At 45.5% G+C, this 17,791-nt stretch overlaps 1 protein-coding gene across 2 annotated transcripts in view; it reads right to left on the reverse strand.

Moving 5' to 3' along the window:
* Positions 1-17,424, reverse strand: part of LYN (LYN proto-oncogene, Src family tyrosine kinase) — a 113,749-nt gene extending 96,325 nt beyond the window's left edge. For both annotated transcript variants that reach the window (XM_069465579.1, XM_069465578.1), the window contains exon 1: positions 17,310-17,424. The gene's annotated coding sequence lies outside the window, so the exon portion shown is untranslated. The remainder of the gene's footprint in view (positions 1-17,309) is intronic.
* Positions 17,425-17,791: the final 367 nt, after the last annotated feature.

A 17,791-nucleotide genomic window follows, 5' to 3' on the forward strand; every position in this document is an offset into this window, starting at 1 on the left:
ACCACACGTCTAGGTTCAGATGACCACAGCCTTTGCAAAACACTTTATTTTGCAAATACTTCCTAGTAGTTTCTATACAGTTGCACAGAAAAAGCTCCCTAAAGACTCCTATGGCCTAAAAATTATTACTTTAACAAAAAGGAAAGGAAATATTAAATATTTATTAAGGCTCTGTTATGTTTAGAGTACATCCACTTAAATAATCACAGCAAAACTTCAAAACGACCTTCTGTTATTAATCGCTAAGTAACAGATGGCCGCAGAGAGACAATGAGAAGTTAAGTGACTTGCCCGAGATTACATGCCACCAGCAGAGAGAATTTGTGCCTCCAAATGCTGAGCCAGGTCACATGATTGGGTCCTGAGCCTGGTGCCTACAGGACGTTGCCTCTCACCAAGAATGGAATGGCGGAGAAGCAAGCTTCAAACAGTCGCCATTGATCCTTGTGAGAGCCCCTGAGAAGGCATAATCATGTCTGTTCTCTAGGTGGGGGGCTGGGGCCCACACAGACCGCTCCCCAGTGACCGGGGAGTCATGGTACTGCCACCACCTGCAGACAGCCATCTGGGAGGGCAGCAGAACACAGCAGGACAAAAAGCACACAAAATTTAAACCTCAGAATGCAAAACCCAGCTTTCCAGGACAACCTCCCAAATAACATTCACTCCAGGGTAACACCACCAGCCTTCACCATCCTGGAGCATTCCAATGGAGAGGACCTTGATTTTTTTAGGTGGAAGATGGAAAAATTGCTTTACCTGAGTATTTTTCCTGATAAAAGTCACAACAAGGATTTTTCTTCCAACAATATTAGGCATTACAGAAATTATGTTATAAATTACACCTCAAAATTCTGAAAAGTTAAATTAATAAAATTGGAAACAGTTCAGTCTGGGAAACTTCAAAAGCCATGCACAAAACATCATTAAAAACCATTGCCTGGAATTTATTATGGAGACAGAAAGTGGATTAGCAGCAAGGGGAAGTGGGGGTGGGGAAAGTGGGTAGTGACGCTAATGGGCACTGGACTTCTTTTTGGCATGATGAAAACGTGGTACTGGTTGCACAACTAAAATTGATGGTCATACTGGTTGCACAACTCCGTGAACATACTTAAAACCACTGAATTGTATACTTTAAATGGATGAATTATAGGATATGTGAATTATATCTCAATAACGCCATTATCGAAAAAAAGGTCACATACAGTATGATTCTATTTGTATACTGTGGAAAAGGCAAAACTATAGCAACAGGAACAGATCAGCGGTTGCCACGGCTTGGAGTGGGGTAATACAAGGGAGCTTTGGGGCCGGGGACTGTAGAACTGTTCGGTATCCTTAATCACAGTGGTTAAATGAATCTGTACATGCACTAAAATTCATAGAACTGAAGAGCAAAATTTTAAAAGTTGATTAAAAAACAAAAACAGGAAAAAACAGTTGTTTCTTAAAATCACAGCGACTTTCATTTTAATTTTTGTTACTCGTTTCAAAAGAAAACATTGTTTACTACTCTTCAAAAGTTATTCTGATGGCTTAGAGTGCTATATCCCTTTACTAAAGATTCTGAAATATTTTGGAAACATGCAAAGAAGTAGCCCTTCCATTAAAATGGGGGGAAAACAGAGGTAGAAAAGGCAAATCTGAAGAGTGAAGCAGAACTGTTGCTAGACTTCGGGCGTCTTGTGCCCTTGGGAGCCACCTCCACCTGCGAAGCCGGAGCTCTGCTCAGCGCTGGAAAGCAGCTCCTGATCTCAAGTCTTAAAACTTCAAGAAGCATGTAATTTACTATTGAGGGGGGGGAGGTACTTAAGACACAATAGAGAAAACTTTACTGTCCTTAATCTAAAATCTGAATTTTCATTTGTACGGCATGACAGGAGTGTCACATGAATCAAAGTTCAAATGCACTGATGTTTTCATCTCCTTATCAGGAGAAACTAGGCCAAGATTGGTACACGATCAATCAGAAGATAGATGTGGACCTTTAACCTGCATAAAGCCTGTTCTCTGGTCAGTAGTAGCGTGGCTCTCCATCCAGCTAATTCAAATGCGGCTATTCCCTTGCCCTCTAAATGAAGGTGACGAGCTTGGAGGGTGCACTTCTACCAAATTAAGCGAAGTTTTTATTCCTTGTTTCTTTTCTTTTTTTCTTTTCCCCCTGAGATAGAGTCTCTCACTGTCTCCCTGGCTAGAGTGCAGTGGAATCATCATAGCTCACTGCAACATCAAACTGCTGGACTCAAGCAATCCTTCTGCCTCAGCCTCCCAAGTAGCTGGGACTACAGGTACAAGCCATCATACCCGGCTAAGTTTTCTGTTTTTAGTACAGGTAGGATCTCACTCTTGCTCAGGCTGGTCTCGAACTCCTGAGCTCAAGCAATCCTCCTGCCTCGGCCTCCCAGAGTGCTAGGATTATAGGCATGAGCCACCCTACCTGGCCTATTCCTTGTTTCTTTATCTATAAAACTTGCTTTAAAAAAAAAACCAAAAACTGCTTTACCCCTCACAGGATAATGAAATACACTGTTTTCCCTTTGCCTTCTGCCATAGCATTTTAAGAATGAATTTGCAGCTGCTGTGTACACACAACCTCAGTTTCACTGCAGGACTGGTGATGGTGTGTGAGTGAATTAACCAACACAGGCGAGGGGTGCCATGCATGGGGCGAGGGCAGGGGTTCTCCAAATCAAGGAGAGTTTAATCCAAAACAATAGGCAAAGTGTGGAGTGAGTTAGAGCCCTCGAAGAACTCTCAGGTACACTCCCTCATTTAATCCTCGCCCATCTGGATGAGATAGCAGATAAGCATCTGCTGTTACTGTTTTATGTATTAGGAGAAGAGGCCAAGACCAGTACTCCACGGAGCGTGGACTAGAGCCCCATTCGCGACTCTGAGTTTGTAATGGTGACGGCACACTGTTCCTCAGACACCCCACAGGTCACAGCCTAGAACAGTTCTCACGAGCTAGGGTGTTGTCACTCCTCCAAACCCTACATTCTTCACCAAGATAAGTATGGAATCCAGCCAAGTTATCTCCCCATCTCTTCTTTTCTTTCCACTGCAGAACTCGCTTCTTTGCTTGAAAACTATGCTGCTCTGGTTAGTCTCCTTGGTTCAACATTCCCCCCCCCACCCCCGATTCCCAGGACTCACTCTCTGTTCAGATCCTCTGTGGCGTCCAGCGGCTGCCAACAGAGCCAAGCAGTTACAATGCAGAGGTGCCGAGCGTTGGAAACTGTGCCGAGGGGAGAAGGAAACGGCTGAGGGCTGAGGTCTTAGGACCATGGACAGTCCAGCCACATGCTCAGCGTCGGCTTCTGGGGTGTGGTTATCCCTGTGTGACCCAGACCACAACTGCGACTTTTTCACAGAAAGATGGGTCCCTCAGTACTCTGTTGCCTGTGCATGTTCTTCATATTTTATGTGACGGAGAAATTTAAACTCACAGCTGCAGTCCCAGCTACTCGGGAGGCTGAGAGGGGAGGATTGCCTGAGTCCAGGAGTTCCAGGCTGTGGTGTGCAAATATTGCTCCTAAGAATAGCTGCACACTCTAGCCTGGGCGACAGAGCAAGTCCCCATCTCTTAAAAAAGAAAAACATGGAAAATTTTTTTAAAAATTTATACTCATTATTCTACTTTTAAAAATGTTTTAACTTTCTGAGTATGAATGGAACAATTCTGCTGTTGAGAACTCATGGATAAGACTGCAGTCCTATACATACATATTCATGAATAATAAGTATCCAAGAAATGTTATCTGAATGATAAATAAAGAAAGCATTATTTCGTGGATTAACAAAAGCCACAGGTCAAAGTATGCCTTTCTCTCTCACCCCCTCAAAAATAAATATCAAAACTCCATGAAGCAGAAGCTAAAAAAACAGTCAGTAAAAAAGGTGCTATGTTCCTTAACATCAGAGAAATGAGTCCTATTTTATTGAAGAACAGCATCAAGGAATCCACAGAACCAGGTAGTACTTTCAAATGCCCTATGCACAGACTGGCACCGTGTCACGTAACAGGATGTCTGATTACATCCTGGTCAGTGGACACCACCATTATCACACCCACACATTTGCATTTATAAATTTACTTAGCTGTGCAGAAAAACAGCTATATATGGATAGTGCCAACTGAGTTTACTAATTAATGGATGAGTAAAAAGATACTTAAATAAGGCACAGATCAAACTCAGGTGTGAGAATTTAGCAACCCAATAGCAAGGGTATAAAGCGAGAATAGGGCTTGTTCTCCAAGTGGACGGCAGTAAATTCCACACAGGGAGATGCCAGTAGCAGCCAAACACACAGCTTGAAAATCTGTTTATTTGCCAAACCAAATGGCTTTGTAGTGCTTTTCAATTCCTTACACTTTACTGTTACTATAAAAAGCTGACATCGGAAACTACATGAAAACTAGAAGCAGGACGGGAGATGCCTTTGAGGAGAGGGAGTACTGTTGCGAGGTGGACAACGTCAATCTGCTCTTTTGTCCGGGCGTAGTTACAGGAGGATTTGCATTGAGCCAGACTTTTCTGTAATTTTCTATGCGTGTTTTATACTTAAATTAAAAAAAAAAAAAAAAACACTCCCACATTGAGAAAACTTAAAAAAAAAATTCCCCTCAAAGCCTATTAGGAAGAACTCCATCAGAAATATTGTTTCTTATTAAGTAATGCGTAATCAATGATTACATGCCTAGAAATAATGGTATTATCAAATTAGAAAGCACCTTTTAGAGCCATCTAATCCAACCCTTTCTAAAAGGTCCCATAAGAGAATCACGGGGTCTGTGCCGACAGACGTCCAGTGGTGGAGGACAGTCGCCCGCACCATCCCCTGCAGGCAGCTGGGGTTGCTAGAGTGCTTCTCCTTGCTCTCGAACCCACGATCTCTGCCTCTGTACATTTCTCCATCATTATCATACCCCCTCTCTCACATCACAGCCATTTCAATATTTTGTCATCCAGCAATCTACATGGCCTTATATTAAATGATATAAAGACCCTGTCCCCTCCCTGCTAAAAAACTGAACCCCAGTCTGCTTGGTACACAAATCCCCAGCCAGAAGAAGGGCAATTTAGCAAACTTAATGAAATATTCTCAAAACCACCTCTGCCTACTTGTACACATTTCTGCTCATCAAGTAACTTCTGTAAATCATTTTTTAAAACTGTAGTAAAATATATACAACATAAAATTTACATTTTAACCCTTTTTAAGTGTATAATTTGGTGACATTAAATACATTCATATTCTTGTATAACCATCACCACTATCTGTGTCCAGAACTCTTTTCATCTTGCAAAACTGAAATTGTGTACCCATTAAACAGTAACTCCCATTCCCCTCTCTTGCAGCCCCTGGAAGCCATCGTTCTACTTTCTGTCTCTGAATTTGACTATTCTAGTGTCTCATGTAAGTGGAATCATAAAGTATTTGTCCTTTTGTGACTGCCTTATTTCATTCAGCCTAATGTCCTCAAGATCCATCCAGGTTGTAGCATGTGTCAGCATTTCCTTCCTTTCTAAGGCTGAAAATAACATTCCACTGTATGTGTATACCACATTTTGTTTTATCCACTGATGGATATGAGTTCTTCCAGGTCTTGGCTATTGTGAATAATGCTGCTATGAGCATGGTGTACAAATATGTCTTTGAGAACCTGCAGCAATCCCAGTAGTGGAACTGTTGCATCATATGGCACTTCTACGTTTAAATTTTTGAGGAACCACCATAGTGTTTCCCATAGTAGCTGCACCATCTTACCCTCCCACCAACAATGCACAAAGTACCACTTATTATTCTGATTGTTTTCTGTTTTGGTTTGTTTCTTTTTTAACTTTGCATGATTTGATTTTTTTAGAGTAGCTATCCTAAGAATCTTTCTTTCTTTCTTTTTTTTTTTTTTTTTTTTTTTTTTTGAGACAGAGTCTTACTGTTGCCAGGGCTACAGTGCCCTGGCATCAGCCTAGCTCACAGCAACCTCAAACTCCTGGGCTCAAGAGATCCTCCTGCCTCAGCCTCCCGAGTAGCTAGGATAACAGGTACATATGACCATGCTTATTTTTCTATTTTTAGTAGAGATGGGGTCTCACTCTTGCTCAGGCTGGTCTTGAACTCCCTGATCCTCCCGCTTTGGACTCCCAGAGTGCTAGGGTTACAGGTGTGAGCCACCACACCCAGCTCCTAAGCAACTTTCTTTTGATAACAATGACTACCATTAGCTAGGTGCTGGAACCCTCAAAACCAACCTCTGAGGTTTAAACATGAGGACCCTGAGACTAGCCAGGCCAACACCCCGCCAGCAGCCCACAGCTAGAAGGGGGCAGACCTGAGAATTGAGCCCAAATGTGAATCACTCCACATCCTGTGCTCTAACCATCTCACACCCTGCCTCCCTTCCCACCATGGATTTCTGGGCACTGACCTGGGTGCCCAGGGATCTCCTGAGCAAGAAGGTAACTGTCCCACCCATAGCCACAGCAAATTTATTTGTCAGCATTTTGGTTGGTGAACAACCCAGAGAGAATAGAGCACAATAAACTCCTCTAGGGCAGGAAGCTCACATTTATTCATGTTTATGTTTTCCCCAAAGCACTCACTGTAATGCCTGACATACACTGCTCAATAAATACACAATTTAAATATAAATTGTGGTTACAGAAGCCCAGTTATGAGCATTAATCCCACATAAGCCTGTGTGACTACAGCAAACACAGTGGACAGTCACTGTGTACATTACAAATTAGTGATCAAAACAACTTGCAGTATTTTCCTTCCCATTTCTTGCCTCTCACATTTGCTTTTCTGTTTCCTTGTCCTTCATCGACTCTCACTTTCCTTCTCTCCTCCCTCCCCAACTCCTTTTCTTCTTATATCTTCGGACCATCTACAGAACATGACTTTATGTCACTAATTACTGTCAAATCCAAAGTACATCCATTCATGACTCAATCACCAGCAAGAACAGGCGCTTCTGAGCAGCCAGGGCTGCACTACAGAGGGGGACGCGGAAACGTCTGCTAAAACAGGACAGATCGTGAACAAATCTGAGTTCTGGTAGGAAGAGAGGAGGAGCCACCTCGATGGGTGGCCGGGCAGTCAGCAATAACCCTACACATCCTGTACCTACAACCAGAGCGAACGGTTAGTCAGCCAGTCTAAGTGTGTGGCTTCAAATGTGTAGAACTGTGCCAGAGGGCAGAACAGGAACCAAGAGGCCAAAGTTATGGGAATAAAAGATTGTAGCTTGAGAGAAAAAGCTTTCTTGCCTACACCTACAGCTGTCCAAAAATGAAATGGGCCATGTTGGGCAACCCTGGTAATATCCCCATCACAGTGTTCTCACAATGTCACTCCCACGAAGGTGACCTGGTGCAGACAATGACATTTGAGACCCAGTGTCCAAGGGAAAAAGTGGTTCCCTATTAAGGATTGTGTGTGAGACACACCACCAAAATCTCTTCCCTCTGTAAGATTCCATGACTCTAATGTTGGATACCAAGGAAGACAGGTGATGCCAAGAGCCCAGCGGTTGATAACCTGACACCAGAAGGGGACCAGTCACGGCACTTGTTAAGACGCGTGATAACCACAGCAACAATGTAACGTTTGAGAATCATTTGCCAAAGTATTTGGACATTTTTTTTCTACTAGGCTCTTGAAACAATATCCACTTGTAATGAACCTTAAATAAAATCTCAATTAAACCTTCATTTGTTGGTTATTTTGATTTACTTAAAACTTCAAAAATAACTGAAACCATAAAGTAAAAGACACGCAGGCAGTTACAAAATTTACCTTGTTAAAATTTCTTTTTTGTATACATTGGGCATCTATCAAATTTGAAACAATTTGAAAAGTCAATATGGCCCAGAAAGACAAAAATCAACCACTTTTGATTCTATCAATGACCATAAACTCCATATCACAAATTTGCTTGAAGCCAGGGATTGTGTTCAGTCCCATATCTGTTTGCCACTCTCCAGGTCACAAAGTCCCTCATTATTTAAAGATGCCACCCAGTGGGGTGTGGTGACTCACACCCATAATCCCAGCTACTGGAGAGGCTGAGGCAGGAGGATGGCCCAAGCCCAGCAGCTGGAGGCTGCAGTGAGCTCTGATGGCGCCGCTGCACTCCAACCTGGCAAACAGAGGCCAGGGGACTCATCACCTTTTTTGGATGATCCAGGCCCTTTTACACCTTTGCATTTCCCCTTAAGGCCTTCAACTGAAAAATTCCTTCTCTCTCAAAACCCGGCTGGAACAGTTATGTTCTCACTCTCATTAAGAGCTCTTCCTGTTTGCAGGGTACTTTGCACACACATCTAGGACAGCACTGGTCACATTTTTATGTCCTCACGCCCTCACTACTTAAGGTGTCTTTGCAGAGACCACATGGCTGGCCCCTGTGGTCTCTGGGCTCACCGCAGTTCCCGGTACCTCACAGGTTGATCAGAAGTTCAAGTCACCAAACACCTGCACCCCCAGCACATGGCAGAGCCTGTGCTAGGCAGGATGGTTTGAGACTGACTCTCTCATGAGACTCTGAACTTTCCTGGGGCTGAGACAGTATATAAGCTTCTGACTCAATATATGTTTGTTAATGAAAGGAAGGAACGGGGTTCCTCCCCTCTAAGAGAGAAGTGCACACTATAGTAGTAAAAACAGCTCCCTTTTATTATGCACCTACTGTGTACAACAAATAATGTTAGGAGATTACATATTAGCTATGTTGATCATCACCAGCAACCTGAGGTGAGTATTATCATTTCATAAATGAAGAAATGACGAGAACAACTTGCCCAAAGTTGCAAGTGGCAAAGCCTACATAGGACTCAGAGCTCTCTGACTTATAAGTCCATTTTCATTCCATACCATATCATCTCCCCTCACATTTAAAATGAATAGTCCCTCATAGACACTGAGCCCATGAGATATTCAATACAGTATATCCGATCATGCAGGTAGTTGCTTGGTTTTGACCAAATGTTGCCATTCCTAGTTATGGTGCTGCTTTCAATAAACTGATTTATATATTGTAAGAGCAATGCCAACACCAAGCTGCTGCTTAACATATGCACCTTTTAAATCAAATGGAAAAGATTGGGAAAATCCCACAGAAACTGAGACCTCAACTTCAAATTGCTTATTTCTCCAATAGTGGTGCCACTGCCAAGAAGCTTTAGATAAATGTTTAAGCAAGATTGACATCGTTTAGTGCAGGTCTCAAGTCCCTACTTGCAGATGATGATTACAAGGTTAAGCCTTCTGCCGTCATAAAAAACAGCAATAAATGTCACTTTCAAGCTCCACATTAATCCCTGGGAAAGGGCCTTTGTGTCCCTCAGTTAATCGTCCACTTGTTCCAAGCAGTAAATGAGTGCTCGATGTCTCCTCATTCTTTTGCTACATCATGCATGCTTTATTATGAAAGAGTCTAGGCAGGAAGTTGCCTCTGATGGGAAAAAAAATCAGCTTCTCACTAAAAGGCTCCAATGATTTCCCTTCATTGATGCCATAAAATCCAAGGACCAAGTATTTAGTATCAGGGCCAGAGACCCTCGAAGCCTGCCAGTCAAGCCTTACCACTACCTTTCTAGAAAAAGTTCTGCTGAGGCAGAATGATCCCTGCATGACCCAGTCCTGTCCTTCCTCAGTAGTGCCCCTTCTTGCGATGTGTGTGGTCCTTTCTCTTCAGGATTTCACCACCATAAGCAGATTTATACCCCAACTCCTAACACTGTGCCTGACTCCCAGTAGGCACTAGAGAAGGGTTTGCTAAACTGAATGCTAAATGTAACCGTGGGAGCTTCTTTAAGAACATGTTCTCCCTATTTACAACATTCACAGTATGTCAGTTCTCCTGGGCAGGTCTGCTTACAATTATGTCCATACAAGCATCCTGCTGGCCACTCTGGCTCCAGCGTTCCCTGACTGCTCCCACCTGCCCTCGGAGGTCATGCTGGCTTCATCTCATTCCTTATACAGACTCTTTAAAATCATATAAGTGATGCTTGTTCTTTTAAAAATAAAGATGGGCCGGGCGCGGTGGCTCACGCCTGTAATCCTAGCACTCTGGGAGGCCGAGGCGGGTGGATCGCTCGAGGTCAGGAGTTCGAGACCAGCCTGAGCAAGAGCGAGACCCCATCTCTACTAAAAATAGAAAGAAATTATATGGACAACTAAAATATATATATACAAAAAATTAGCCGGGCATGGTGGCGCATGCCTGTAGTCCCAGCTACTCGGGAGGCGGAGGCAGTAGGATCACTTAAGCCCAGGAGTTTGAGGTTGCTGTGAGCTAGGCTGACGCCACGGCACTCACTCTAGCCCGGGCAACAGAGTGAGACTCTGTCTCAAAAAAATAAATAAATAAAAAATAAAAAAAAAATAAAATAAAAAAATAAAAATAAAAATAAAGATGTACAGAAGAAAACAATCAGCATTCACCTATCACCCAGAAATAATCACTATTAAGATCTCAGTATAAAAACTTTTTATATGCAGGGCTTATAGATGATGTGTCCTATATATGAAAATTTTATTTCAGAATAAAAGACAATTTGTGCTCCTCTTTTTTTTTAATTATTTAATTTTTTTTTAGCAATAAGGTCTCACTATGTTGCCCAGGCTGGACTGGAACTCCTGGGCTCAAGGGATTCTCCTGCCTCAGCCTCCCAAGTAGCTGAGACTACAGGCATGCCACCACACCTGGCTCAACTTTTTAAACACATTTTTTCATATTAGTAACTAACTCAATGCTATCTTTTAGGATATCTAACAGGTATTCCATTATATGGATGTATCTTAATTTGTATTTGTTTCATAAACCTCCTGTGGGACTGGAGTTTGTGGGATTGCTGGGCCCACTGGTGTGGATTTTAAACCCTGCTCAAGCCGGCCAAGCCGGCCTCCAGGGCTCCAGGCCTCACCCCCCAACAAGCTGCGGGGACGGGTGCTTCTACCAGATCTCGTTTCTGTTTTTTGTTTGTTTTTGTTTCACATACAGATAGATGTGTATTTGGGCATAAGGTAACATAAGTTTCTTGATGTAAGTTGTGATAAAAGAAGTTTGACAGTCACTGTTCTACCCCAAGAATTTAACAAGAGGTTGTAGCTTAAGTAGCTTTAAAAATAGCCCTGAACCATTGCAGTTAGGATTAAGAAGTTATTATATTGCCAGAACATTAAAAGATTTCAAAATAGCTACTTAAAGTTTCGTAACAGTTTCCATGATGGGGAATTTCAAAATGTACATCTTTCCTCTGCTGAAAAATCAAACATGGCGGTGGCGGACAGACAGCAGCAGAGAAGGCGGTGACTGTGGGCTCATCCTCTCGCCCTCTCCCTCCTTCGGGGGCAGACTGCACAAGGACAGAGCAGAAGGTGGTAGAGAGAACCCTGAAGAAAGGGCCGTGCTGGGTGGCAAGGAAGGTGGGGCTGCAGGCGAAAGACCTGGGCCAGGCCTCACCCCGGCAGGGGGAAGTATCACTTCCTCGCCGGCCTCCTCTAGGGCCTTCTCCCTGTGGCCTCCGCTACAGTTCTGCTCTCCGTGACACAGCTTCCCCGTGGAAAGCAGAAGTGGTCCTCCCTCTCCAGAGGGCCCCTGTGAGACCAGCTTCTCCATTCCCCTCAACCCCATGGGGGTTACCGTTTCCAGGAAGAGCGGAGGCACCCGCTAGGCCCAAACACCTAGACGATGATGACATAGCCTCAGTTGGAGGCAGAATGACGACAGCCCCATCCCTCCCGTCTCGTTGCTCGCTCCAATCAGCACCTCACAGTGGCCCAGCGGAGTGGCCAGAGCTCCCCACCAGATGCTATACCCTTACAGGGAGCAAGGAGGACACCAGACAGGAGTGTTGGGAGGGAGCTTCCAATCAGGTTTGGTGTCACTAACGAGGAGTGAGAGAGATTTATGTGCTCACAGAAAGGTGGGAGTGTGGGCAGGCAGGCAATATTTGACTTTGTCGAAAGCATGAACTATAGAAAGGAAATGAGACAGACTAAAAAACCCTCTGAGCTATGCCAGTAAAGACTTCTTCCCTATGTTCTACAACTCAACAAAAGCAGAGCCGTGACCATTGAGAAATAGTCACTCGAATGGATCCTGTAAATTTATCCCCACATGTAATTTTACAGGACATCATTTAGGCATCTTAGCACTACAGGAACAATGAGCACAGTTACAGTAATGAGACTAACTGATCATCGCTTCCCATAAACGATCAGCTCATCTCATGTCAGTTCCTGGTTTGAAGAAGGTTCTGTAAGATTTTAGAGAAAGAACTGACAAGGGGAGAGGGAGAAGTGGCGTTGGACCTTTGTTGAGGGTTCACAAAGCACCGTGAAACAAACAACACTTTAGTCCCAGTGCGGTGGCTCATACCTATAATCCTAGCACTCTGGGAGGCAGAGGTGGAAGGATCGTTTGAGGCCAGGAGTTCAAGGCCAGCCTCAGCAAGAGTGAGACCCTGTCTCTACTAAAAAATAGAAAAAAATAGCCAGGTGTGGAGGTACATGCCTGTAGTCCCAGCTACTCTAGAGTCTGAGGCAGGAGCATCGCTTGAGCCCGGGCGTTTGAGGCTGCAGTGAGCTATGATGATGCCACTGCACTCTAGCCTGGGCGCCAGAGCGAGACCTTGGCTCTAAAAATGAAACAAAACAAACAAACAAAAGGACACTTTGGAAGAGTTCTATAACAATGAAAACTATATCCTGATTGTAAATACAGCTTTCAAGAAACAGCTTTGTGGCAAATGAGGGTAGCTGACAGCTTACTCAGTAATGAAGGAAAACGAAGTATAGAACAGAATGAAGAAAAAGCCCAAGAATAAACAAAAAAGGCTATTACTGGCCCCTGCACTCGTCAGCATGGAGGAGGCTTTTTAATACATCACCCAAGTGATTATTTAAACTTGCTATTCTAAATTACAAGAGCCCTTCCAGCTAACTTAAGCCAAAGATATTGGACTGTTACAAAATTTCTAATTCCTCAATTGGCAGATTTCCATACTATTTTCTATACTTGGGTGTCTTCCCCAAATGGGAACTTACTCAAAATAAATTTTAGAAATGATGATAGAGTGAACTCAAAATTTCACAACTTAAGTATCAGGAAACTAGGCAGCTGTAAGAAATCTTTCAGTATTCTGACTGAAAAAAGTAGAAAACCAAACCAACTTCCTCTTTCATGTTCTCTTCATTATCAGCCTTAAAAGATGGGAGGCAGTGTATATCTATTATAGAAATAGCGGCTTAGAATGGCCCCTGGCACACTGCAAATGCTCAGAAAATGGGGTATGTGTTTTAACAGGCATTCTATCAGCCCTGTCTCCATACTTCACATTTTCACCTTGACTGATGCTCTCACTCTTACAGCAACCACACAAGGAGGCAGTACCTCTAGTGGAGGCTGGGGGAGTCCTTTTGAAAAGTATTATTAGGGCACTTCCATATCAACCAACAAGCACCGGATAGCCCCCAAGGCAGTCACGAGAGCTGCTTGGACAGCAGCCAGTATAGATGTCATCTTAGCAGTTATTGGAGATCCTCCACTCCCACTGCCAAGCGGGAAGCAGTGCTGACAGGCACAGAAATTCATTTCCAGAAGACAACTTAAGTGTCCAGCTTGATGGTGCATCTGCTCCTATATCCCAAGCAGTTAGCCACTTAGTTCAGACAATTACCAAGTGATTAAAAAAAATTACCAGGAGGCTGGGTGCAGTGGCTCACACCTGTGATCCTGGCACTCTGGGAAGCTGAGGTGAGACCAGCCTGAGCAAGAGCAAGATCCCCATATCTACCCAAAATAGAAAAATTAGCCGGGTGCAGTATTACACGACTGTAGTCCCAGTTACTCCAAGGCTGAGACAGAAGGATTGCTTGAGCCCAGGAGTTTGAGGTGGCAATGAGCTGTGATGATGCCACTGCACTCTAGCCAAGGCGACAGAGCAAGACTCTGTCTCAAAAAGAAAAAAATTACCTCGTGGTTCTGTTTTTAAAATGTTTATTAAATGATAAATTAGTTTCTTTACTTTTAAGTGCAAATGGTCCCCAACTTATAATGGTTTGACTCAGGATTATTCAATTTTACCATGGTGCAAAAGCAAAATACATTTAGTAGAGAACATACTTCAAGTACCCATATAACCATTCTGTTTTTCCCTTTTAGTAAAATATTTAATAAATTACATAAGATATTCAATACTTCATTATAAAATACACCTTGTGTTAGATGATTTTGCCCAACTGTAGGCTAATGTAAGTGTTCTAAGCACATTTAAGTTAGGTTGGGCTAAGTTATAATGTTTTATAGGTTAAGCGTATTAAATCTATTTTCAACTTATAATAGTTTCAACTTACGATTTGGTTTATTGGGACATAATCACATTGTAAGTAAAGCAGAATCTGTAATAGAGCACCTGCTACAGGTCCAAAGGTAGACAAGTGGGAAAAGCCAGGAAACATACCTACTACTCCCAACGGTGCAACTTAACCAGGCCAGTGACCTTGGACAAGTCCCCGAACCTCTTTTTCTGGACCTGTCCTTGCCTATCCTTTAGGGGCCACAAGAGGTTCAGATCAAATCAGAGTTCATGAAAGCTTCAGACTCCTGAACAAATGAAAGGTGTTAGCAGCACCATTGCTAGGAAGAGCCCAGGAAAGGTCTACAGCCGTCTCTACTGTCAATGTGGCATTGATCAATGTTCTAATGATCGTGGTGACCCGTCAATGTTAACACTAATCCATGTATCATAGAGATCATCAGTATGAGTGAGCTATAACAAAGTTCTGTGCTGGGCACATGTACACATTGTATTCTTATTTAGAAAATTAGCATAGGCTTGTATATGGATAATATGGTTTAATTTTGTTAATTAATATGGTTAATAAAAAGGTTAATTTTGTAACTCCATATATTCATGTGAACCAACCAGAATCTTGGATGCTTTGGTGATTTATTTCTGAATACAAATACTACAGACGGAACTAAGAGGCTTTGAAAGTCACTGGTTCAAAAAACTGTGCTGGACCACTTTTCTGCTAAAAGGAAGCCATTGGAGGTGGGTGGTATTGCAAAGTTTCCACACACCTTTGCAACATCAATGACTCTAGGATGACGAGGGTCTTCTGGATGGGGCCAACTACCTTTGCAGGAAACATCTTACCACTAACACATCAGGACCCCTCCTCCAGTGAGACAGTGCTGAGTGGGGATTCCCATTTAGAACACTAGTGCTGGGTAGCTTCACAGTCAACAAAGACCCTCAAATCCCCCTTTTGGAAACCAGGACAGAAAGGGCCAGTAGGTTCCACATGGCTTAGAGACCATCCTGTCTCTTCATCTCGGTTACGTCCTCAGCTTTGCACAGGGCCAGGTCAGAGCAGGCCTTCCTGCTCCTTCCAGGTAGTCTCGACTGAGCACCTACTATGTGGTAGATGCACAGACAGCACAGGGGCTATTGTTTTGGACAGACCTATGAAGCTGTTCTCATGGAGCTTCTACTGTAGTGGTGAATACTGACTATAAACATGCAGACAGATCGTGATGTAACTCTGGGTGCTGCTCTGAAGGAAATGTGGGCTGCATAAATGGCCCAGGTGGCTTATTCCAAATCACAGCTCTGGTAAATGGTGGAAGAGGCCAAAACTCAAGTTTGCTATCTCCTATTTTCTCTTCTCTTACATCCGCTGCCCTCTACCCTTCACTTGGGAAGAGAGTCACTCCACTGACATCCAGAGAGACCCAGTCATCAAAGGCTCGTGTGATCTAATGAAATTTCTTCAGGCCTCAAAACATTACTGCCTTACCTCCAAATGAGAATGGAGGGAATAGCTGGACCCACCCTCTACAGGAAAGCTCACTCCTCCCTGGGAAGGGCTCAGTAAGTGCCGGCACACTTTCAGTGCCCGATCCCCAGGGCACCGCTGGAGGTGCTGGCTGTCCAGAGAAAACATCCCTACAGCGGGTGGGGGCCGACAACAAACCAGAAGTCAAATATCTTTACTGGCTACTTCTTGGGCAGTCAGACTGCCAGGCCCTGCTTTGGCACAGCAAATCCCTCATGTATTTATTAAACAGATTCACTAGTAAAGCCAGATGGCTAAATCAGATACGGCAGTCTGAGGTTCGAAATCACCAAGCTGAAAAGAACCAAGGAGCCTCGTTTATACGGATAGAATTAGTTGCAGTAAATAACAATAACCACACCGTTTATGAAATGCCTGCCTCGTACATACCAGGGGCTTTATGTGTACCAACCAGCGCATGAGACAGATATGCTCTCTCCAAGATGAAGGAACCCAAATCAAATTTCAGTAATGAGCCCCCTTCATGCACAGCTAGAAAATTGCAAGGCCTGGATTCTGAGATGACAAAGTTGAGTGGATTTGGGATAATTAACACACACACACACACACACACACACGCACACACACACGCACGGATTACAAAGAAATGAAGGCAGAACTACAGGTCCACACGACAGGCGGGCTGTTAGTGGGAACATCACAAATGCACAGCATGGAGAAGATGCCACAGCCGGCCAAGATAACGTAGAAAGTGGGAACTGACGCCTACGCCCTTCCCCCAGGGCGAAGGAAAGGCAACCCCTGAATTCTTAAAATAACTCCCGCTTCCTCTGGGCGGCCAAAGCACCGGACTGCTGCTCTGCAGGCCTGGGGGCGCCCGGCTCGGCGGGAGGGTGAGCGCCAGCCTCTGCTGCGGCCCCTGGACGTCACGCTCCTGCCCGGGGCCACCGAGCAGGGCGCTGTCCGCGGGTCGAACCCCACCGCCCACCTCTGGGGATTCAGGGCCCACTGGGGAGACCAGATTGTGCAACCTGAGGAGTCCTCTCCAGGATCCCCGCCGAGCGTCCGCCCCGCGTACGCAGGGGCTTCCCCGCTGTGCGCCGGGAGTGGCCAGAGCTGGGACAGCTGCTGGCCCTCGAGCTGGAGCCGGGAAGCACCGCCGTGCGCCTGTCCCCGCGCTCGCACCTCCCACCACTCCCCTGCGCGGCTCAGCGGCGGACACCTGCGGAGCCGCCCGCCCCCGCGCCCTCGCACGCCCAGGCCGGGTCACCCACCGGCTGAAGGCATCTGGAGTGCCCTCGGCGCCGGGGCTGGGCGCTGGTGCGGCCAGAAAGCAGCCCGTGACCCCTGCCGCGCTATGCCCCCCTCCCCCGTTCCCTAGCCCAGACTGCGCCCGGGACTCCAGCTGGTGGCACGGCCGCAGACCCCGCACCATCCGCCCCGGCGCCCGCGCCCACCCCCAGGGCTCTCGCCGGGGGACTCACCCGCTCACAGTGAAAGTTTCGGGGCCGCGGCGGCGGAGCTCCACGGTGACCTGAGTTCAGAGGAGGGGCGCGACGGGGCAGCCCAGGGGACCCGCGTGGGGAGGGGCTGCGGGCTGGAGGCTGCAGCGCGTCGGGCCCGGAGGCACCACGGCCCGGGAGCGAGCGGCGGCGCGGCCCGGCGCGGCGGGAGAGGAACTGGCTGTCTCTGGGCTCGGCCGAGAGGTCCCAGCTACTTCCTGGTGCTCGGATTTGCATACTGCACCCGGAGGGCGGGGAAGTGACCGTTTGGTCCCTGCCCAAGGTTTGGGTGTTTGGTATGGCCGTCCTGCAGGGCTTTGAAGGCAGAGAAACCTGGCGACTCAGAGCGCAGCTTGGAAGAGTGGGTCAGCCTCGGGCCCAGCATTATCCTGTAGGGATGGACGGAAGGGTCTCCAGAGGAGCCTCTTCGTCGTAGGCACATCGACCCTCGACGACACCTCTCG

Source organism: Eulemur rufifrons, chromosome 3 (genome assembly GCF_041146395.1).
Source record: "Eulemur rufifrons isolate Redbay chromosome 3, OSU_ERuf_1, whole genome shotgun sequence".
NCBI lineage: Eukaryota > Metazoa > Chordata > Mammalia > Primates > Lemuridae > Eulemur > Eulemur rufifrons.